General features: G+C 36.2%; 1 protein-coding gene across 6 annotated transcripts in view; it reads right to left on the minus strand.

The window, feature by feature from the left end:
• The window catches only part of ERBB4 (erb-b2 receptor tyrosine kinase 4), a 1,053,313-nt gene that overhangs the window by 161,971 nt on the left and 882,738 nt on the right, over positions 1–8,604 (minus strand). The window lies entirely within an intron of this gene.

The raw sequence follows: 8,604 nt of genomic DNA on the forward strand, positions 1-8,604 counted from the left end.
TCTCCATGCAAAGGAAAAACTTATAAAATTTTGTTATGAATATTTTGTAAATAAAGGTATATTTAGCTACAATTTCCCACTTTCCCCATGTATGGCAACTTTTGGGACACCCTGTTTATTGGAAAAATGGAGGGCAGGGAGGTGTACACTTCTAGAAGGTGGTGATAGGAAGGGACCGCAAGGTACATTACCATTGTTGATAGCAAAAAGTTTGCATATAATATACAAAACTGAAAAATCAAGAGTTGATGGTATAAGCATATTATTTATATATATGGAGTTAAATAACGGAAGAAATTTCCAAAAATTTGAAAGTGATTGCTTCGGGCAGTGGAAAATGAGGACAGAGAAGGAAGAGCAGGGCAAGTAGAGAGCTGTCTTTCATCTTTAGTTTTGTCAGAGTATTTGACTTTTATTGTTATTACTTTAAAGTTATTTGGGAGGACATAATCCACTTTTAACTTCCACCACTATTATATGGCTGTTGAGTTCAGCTAAACCTACCTAAACGTTATTGAAAATGATGAGGTGTGTCTGATGGAGTATATGGACTTCCCAAACCCGGCCAAAAGTTTATTGCGAAGTCTAACATGTTACTTTTTGAGTAAGGAAGAGTGGGGCAGTGTGGGCTTATGCCTGAAGAAAAGAGGGATGCAAGGCCAAACAGAAGCTGGCAAAATGGTACTACTCTACCTCAAAGGACTTTTGATTTTTGAGCCTTTATGGCAAAAGCTGAAATCATTGTTTTCCAGATGGCTTCCAAGGAGAAAAGATGCTCTAATTCCCCCTTCCCTAGTTGCCCCAGTGAACCAGATGAATCACAGAACAGAGAAGAGAACCAGTGTCTACACTCCCTTGCTGAGCCCACCACTACTGTGACACTGTGAGGACTGGCAGCTCAGGGAGGAGTGACAGGCATCACTCTCAGCAAGGACTTGGGAACCCTCACATGGTACCAGTCAGCGGTGGCAGGGGTGGGACCTCTCCGGTAGCTCAGAGGGAAAGAAAGCTCAACATGGGACAGGAACTGGTAAGGAAGAACACTGTAGGTACCACACGGGGACTACAACTGGAAGGGTGATTTCTGGGTACATAGGAGACACCCAGCAAATTCCCAAGATATTTGTGGAGATTCCTTTGGGGGTTGGGAGTTCTGCACAATTAGCAAAGCTAGAAGTTTGAATTACTACTATTCATGCGGCCTCACGTGGATCCACAAGGTGAAAACATTTTTTGTTTTACTTACAGTATTTTTCAGCAGACATTTGAAATAAAGCAAAGCAATGAAGTTATAAGGGCAATACAGATAATAAAGTGAGCCAACTTAAATTATCTATTATTTAATCTAGTATTAACTGATTATATTCCCAGTATAAACCCGAGGGATCCTTCATTGAATTATAATATGCAATATATAAATATACACATAGACTCCAACAAATGAGCAAAACATCTAATCAAATCAAATATCTAATTTAGCTATGTATATATTAGATAGTTAATTAAATATTAAACATTAGATATCTAATTAAATTAAATTAATACTGACCATATTCTGTCTATTTCTCTTTTTGTGGCTCTTAGTTTTTCATGTGTATAAAAGTCACTTAGGTTCATCATTATGAATGTGGCTTTCCCAGGGACACTCCCAGATAATCAGGTCTAAAAGTGGATCTTAGGAATCTGTATTTGTAGCAAGCTTCCTAGGTAACAGTTCTGTGGGAAATATGAAATTTTAAGAGCCCCTGGCACATCTTGATATCTTCTTAAAATGTGTGTTTCTATAATCCATTGCAAAAGCAATAACATGAATCAATTGTTTCATCCTCATTACAATCCTCGGGAGAAGTTGAAATAGGTAGTAATTCTCAGCTGTAAAATGAGGAAACCAAGGATCAATGGGATTACTAGCCCAGGTCATGTGACTAGTCAGTACCAGGATGTTTTAAGACTAAGGATTTCTGATTCTTTGTATAATGTAATTTCTTATGATAGTAAAAATATTGTCATTTTTATTCCAGTTCCATCAGCACTTCACACTGTAGATGTTTATGTTGTTAACAAGAAGCCTTAAACACCTCATGTTAGCCATACCTGAATGAATTGGGTCAAATTATACTTCAGTTCCTGAAGACCAACTAAAATCAAACTACAAATTTGTGCTTATAGGTAAATGCTATCACTTTTCAATGTGTTTTCACAAAAAGCCAAAGAAAATACTTTTCCCTGATTTACTGAGAGCAGTATTTGGTATAGGCCAATTCTTAAGGCAAAGAGAATGATGAAATTTTAGGTAGAAGAAAGATTTTGAGGTTATTTCAGCCTTCTTTTTCAGGATGAAACATATAAAAGAATTGGGTGTTTTTTTTCCTTCTATAACTCAAGGAGCAATGATAATTCCATTCTAAATGTGCGTTTGAAAAATTTACATTAGAGAAGTGTAACAAAGTCACATGAAATTTCTCTTTTAAAAAATCTATTAGTAAGTCCTGGCAAAAAAGCTGGGTTTGTATTAAGAAAAATTGCTCATCACACTACAAAGAGTATTTGAAACCAAATTGCACAGGATTTGCATAATAGCTCTCTCTCTTTTTTTTATGAGAAAGAAAAGATTAACAAGACACTAATTGTAGGTTGCATTTTTTTCATAAAGAAAATAGCAGATGGCTGTTTTGGAGGAAAGGAGAGTAGATAAAGAAAAGGGAATGTGAATTCATTTAGAGTGATGAGTGGGATAGAAAGGGAAAAAATCCCAATATTTTAATCATGGAGTGTTGGGTTTCAATAAATTACTCTGTGTTAAAATTAATAATGCCCTCTGTTACCTATCTTTGTGTGGGGCTATGGAAGCAATTTTGGAATCTTTGCTGCTGTCACTAGAAAATGTTGCCGAAGGCCATTGGAATAAATATAACTTGACAGGTACATTATCTATTTTTCCAGAAATAAAATTATTCTCTGCCTTTATTTTCCCTTTTGCTTTATAATTTTTTTCTTGTAAGTGAATTTAAAGTGGTTTTTTTCCATTGGATAGAAGGGAAGAATGTAACAGGTGCTACAGTGAAAATTCTAAAACAAAAACATTTTTCTTTATAATGAGGTCTGGTTAGAATAAGGACTTTCAAACTGCCAAGGGACCACCAAGGTACAGATAAAAATCTCTCAAGTATGTGTGTCATTATTCTCTAGTCACATGCTATTTGTATCTCTTTTAGTCTGAAGGAAAGACATTTCTGTATAATAATAAAAAGTGAGCAATACCATTTTTCATATTAAAGTATCATTTTGCACAGCCACCAGATATTTATATCTTGTCACTTAAACTTCTTTTCTCACTGATGTTTGTTAGTGATTTTCCAAAAAAAAAAAAAAAAAAAACATATGGCCAGTGAAAATTTATGGGCTCTTCTGTTTTTAAAAATGTTAACTTCAGCCAAACTTTTACTGTTTCATTATGGCTACGGACCATTAATACAATACCCTCCAGCTTAAAACCAGGGAAATCTCATTGCATCAGAGATAAGGAAGATAAAAAGAAGGGTAGAGGAAAAGAAAGGATGGACAATTAATGTAGGCATATAAAACCATGCTTAAGGCAAAGTCAGCAGATTTGTGAATGCTTGAAGGAAATGCTGTCCCTAAAGAGAGTGAGGGTGATGGTGATGAAGAAAACAAAGAAGATAATGACAAACACAATGATGAAAAATGAAATAAAATTACTGGTCCATAATAATGTTTTACTAACCTGTTTTGCTACAGATGGTATCAAGATAATAAAATAAATGAAATCTGCATCTGTTCCTTCATGTCTAGAATAAATAATAATTTACTTGTGCAAATAGGTGAGCAGGAATTAGACAGGCTGAATTAATATGCCATAAGTTTCAGTTTGTCCACATTGCTCAAGAGCCTTACCACTCCTTTTCAATCCCTGGCATCATTTTTATGGACTTTAACAATCAAGATCAGGATTTTTCTAACCTTTGGAGTCAGCAATTTTCCATCTTCATTCTACATCATTCACCCATTGGGTGGCCATAGGTTAGATTTTTTTTTTTTTTTTGAGACAGAGTCTTGCTTTGTTGCCCAGGCTAGAGTGAGTGCCGTGGCATCAGCTTTGCTCACAGCAACCTCAAACTCCTGGGCTCAAGCAATCCTCCTGCCTCAGCCTCCCAAGTAGCTGGGACTACAGGCATGTGCCACCACGCCCGGTTAATTTTTGATATATATATATTTTTTTAGTTGGCCAATTAATTTCTTTCTATTTATAGTAGAGACAGGTTCTCGCTCTTGCTCAGGCTGGTCTCGAACTCCTGACCTCAAGCAATCCACCCGCCTCGGCCTCCCAGAGTGCTAGGATTACAGGTATGAGCCACTGCGCCCGGCCCATAGGTTAGATTTAGTCATTATTTAACATTGCTTCACAATGAAAACCTTTCTGAAGAATTCTACACAATGTAGAATGCTTCTTTCAGTTTTTCCCTTTCCTCTCCCTCCTCTCATTACACTGGATCTCCCTCCATTCTTTTTAAATTTTCCTATTTCTTACTTATATATTTGTTGACTTAAAATTATTTATTGAGGGCCTGCTATGTGCCTGACACTATGATGGAGGCTGTGTTTACAATACCATCTCTATCCTCATGGAGCTTTTATTCTACTGGGAGAGAATAAACCAATACACAAGAAACCCCCCAAATTTAAAATAAATACATAAATAATTATAAATTTTATTAAGGAATATGGTGAAAATAAACAGGATGTTGTGATAGATAACAAAATGGTGGTTGCAGAGATACTTTAGATAAGGGTGGTCAGGAAAGGTCTCCTGAGACAAGATTTACGAGGAGTCAGATATATGAATACGTGGAAAGAGCATTCAGCGAAAAGCACAACGTCAGAGGCTAGCATGCTTTGGAAGCTCTGAGAAGGCTCATGTGCCTAGAGTTTTAGCAAGGGCTATAATGCCATGAGATGAGATCGAAAATGTGGGTAGAGGCTAGGTCTTATAGAGCTTTGCAGTTGTGCAGAGAACCAGATTCATTCATAGTTTTACTTTTTTTTTTTTTTTTTTGAGACAGGGTCTCACTTTGTTGCCCAGGCATGAAGGCAGTGACACAATCATAGCTCACTGCAACCTCAAACTCCTATATTCAAGCAATTCTCCTGCCTCAGCCTCCTGAGTAACTGGGACTAAAAGTGCATACCGCCATGCCCAGTTGATTTTCCTATTTTTTGTAGAGAGTCTTGCTCTGTTGCCCAGGCTGGTCTTGAATTCCTGACCTCAAGTGATCCTTCTGCCTCAGCCTCCCAAAGTGCTAGGATTATAGGCATGAACCACTGTGTCTAGCCTCATAAGTCTTTTAACACCTGGTTTCTGTTATGCTTCATTTACCACTATTGTAGCCTTATCTCCAGTGTTAACTATTACAATAAAGCATTTGCCATTGTCATACCATTGTCTTGCTTTGATATTCACATTGTATTTTTCTGCTCCTTGGCTGAAGACAGCTTTCACCATCTGCATTCCTAAAATTCCAAATGTTGTTAGACAAAAGCACAAATTCATGGGTATTTGGCCTAAACCTCTTGATTTGATCCTCCAAAAATAGCCCTCTATTTTATTTTTTAATTTCTTATTGACTCTTTATTGCACTACAGCCTGTGTCTCTAGGTAGGAAAAAAAATTCTAACTTTCTCTCAATATTTACTCTGTGAAATGTACTTTTGATGACATTCCATTATGTTTCCTTGAATCATTTTACCATTATTTACCTTTAGTACAACTTTAGTTTGACTCCTTATTGGCACCTTCACTGTACCTACAAGTACGTTTCTGTGTCCCATATTCTAAAAATGAAAGTTCCAAGGGAATACCTCTAACCCTTCTTAGGGAGAGGCAAAGATATACAATGTAACCAAAATGTCAAAAAATACAAACCTTTTAATGAGTGGTGGGCAGGTGGGAGGGGGGAGAAGAGAGGGGTGTATACTTACATAATGGGTGTGGTATGCACCACCTGGGGGTTAGACAGGCTTGAAGCTTTGGGGGGGGGGGTGGTGGCAGGGCAATATAGGTAACCCTAACAATATTTGTACCTTCATAATATGATGAAATGAAAGGAGTAAAAAGAAAAAATAATAAATAAAAATGAAAGTTCCTTCGATTTTGCACTATCTCAATACTAGGAATATCTGCTATTCCCACTTTGGCTATTTCTTCATTTTATATTCCTCTGTTCCTTTGGGATCTGGCTCCTCTGCCACTTTCCTACATTCTTATTCTTTAAATTACTCTTGAAAATATCACCAAATCCCTTCTTTTCACAAAAGTCAAGATATTTGTTCTCTCATTATTAAATTTCCTTGACCTTCTGCATTGTTTTACCTCACTGACCACCTCCTCTGTGGCTGATGTTAGTATTCTAGTTTTTCTTGATTTTTCACTCTATGAGTACTCTCTTTATAATCACTGGCACTCGCTTTTCCCTCTCACTCCTTAACTGTGGAAATGCTACAATGGTTTTATCTCTAACATTCATTGCTTTAGTCTGTAATGTCTTGCATCCATATATATTAATATTTGTTCACCAAACTTCCAGAGATGAAAATATTTTATAACTTTAAGAAATATTACATAGTTGTCAAAACCATATGGAATCAATTGCAAAGTTTTTGCAGTTTGACATGATTTCACTTAATTTGGAACAAAGTAAACAGTGCAACATTTTCCCCCCTCAAGATAAAAAGCAAAACCTATTATCATTATATCCAAAATGTCTGTGCCCTTCCAAACATGAGAATTAAGCTGTGCCCATATTCCAGTCTTCTCCTTCACTCCTGTAATCTCAACTGCCATTTCTGAGGATGAACTAATAGACTTTTATATATGTATAAATATATAAAAAATACATTATAACACCTATTCTATTAGAATTACCTGTTAAATGTCTGGAATCTCTAATTATTTCTCCAAAAGTGTTAATATTAATAATATTAATTGGTTTATCAGCAAATCCTTATAGAATATGGCTCTTTTGGCTCATAAGAAAGATGCAATATAATTTTATGAATAAATGAACAAAATCTTTATTATATCCTTTCTTCCCCACCTATTCCATCCCAGGAATCAACCCATATTTCAAATGGCTTCTGGTCATCTTGACATACATACTATGAGATCTCAAATATAAGACACAAAGTAAATAATTTTCCCATATAAGCTTGCCTGCTATACTTTACTAATTTTTTAAATTTCAGAAACATTTGCTAATTCAGTTTTAAAATCTTGAATTCACATTTGGCATTTTCATTTCTATTTTTTTCCATTCCACTCTATATGTAATAATTTGCCAAGTCCTATTAATTCCTTATCCCATTTCTGTGTATTTTTCTTCTGACTCCTATTTAAGTTCAGGTACACATCATACTTGTAGAAAGACTCCTGATTTTTTGTTTTACTAACTCTTAATGTGTTTATGCTACAAATATACAAACTATCCTTGGCATTTCTTGAATGGCTATGTAGAGAGCCTTAACATTGCATGTACCCAACAAACATTTGTTGAATTAAATTTTATATAATGAAAATTGCAGAATTTTGGAATAAATAAGTTTATATTATACTCCTACCGACAACACTAATGCTCTGTGAGATTGGCCTTTATATTTTCTTTGTCTCTTTAGCTCCATTATCCACCATTTTCTACCCTGCCATCTGCCCAGGGAGACTGACTCAAATGGAGGATGACAATAGGCTATTTTGTCCCTGGTTTTAATTTGTGTTCAGCCAATGAAAAGCAACAGCAGAATGGAGAACAGAATGAGGTTGGTGTTTATCTCCCACCCTTTACTTTTCATCTTGGGGATACTTCAATCACTTACTCCTGCCCATACCTTTATCTAAACCCCTTTGCTAAACTCTCTTCTATTCCTCCAATTTAGGATGTCATGTGTTTTCTGCTGGGATTCTTCTAATGCTGTCATCTTGGAGAACAAGGCACTCAGAACATTTATTTATAAAATGACAGATGAAGTCACTGATAGCAAATATATGGCATTCATGCTACCAATTCTCCCCTCCTCCTTCCTGTTGCAGATACTACTAATCAATCATTGTGTAGTAAACTGATGATGCCCCTCAAAATACGCCCACATCTTAATCCCAGGCAAATACTACCTTATTCAGAGAAAAGGTCTGGGTAGATATGATTAAATTAGAGATTTTGAGATTAGGAGATCATCCTTGATTATTCAGGTAGGTCCTAAATGACATAACAAGTATCCTTATAAGAGAGAGGCAGAAGGAGATTAGACGCAGGCAGAAAAAAGCGAAAAAAAAAAATGTGAAGAAGGAGGCAGAGATTAGAGTGATGCACCCACAAGCCAGGGGACATTTGCAGCCACCAGAAGCTGGAGGAGGCAAGGAATATATTTTTCCCTAGAGCTCGTAGAGGGAGTGCAGCCCTACCAACACCTTGATTTCAGATGTCTAGCTTCCAGAACTGTGACAGAATATATTTCTGTTATAAGTCACCAAATTTCTGGTGATTTGTTTCAGCAGTCACAGGAAACTAATACAATTACTATATTCTTTCATGCCTG

The sequence above is a fragment of the Microcebus murinus genome, chromosome 8 (genome assembly GCF_040939455.1).
Source record: "Microcebus murinus isolate Inina chromosome 8, M.murinus_Inina_mat1.0, whole genome shotgun sequence".
Lineage (NCBI taxonomy): Eukaryota > Metazoa > Chordata > Mammalia > Primates > Cheirogaleidae > Microcebus > Microcebus murinus.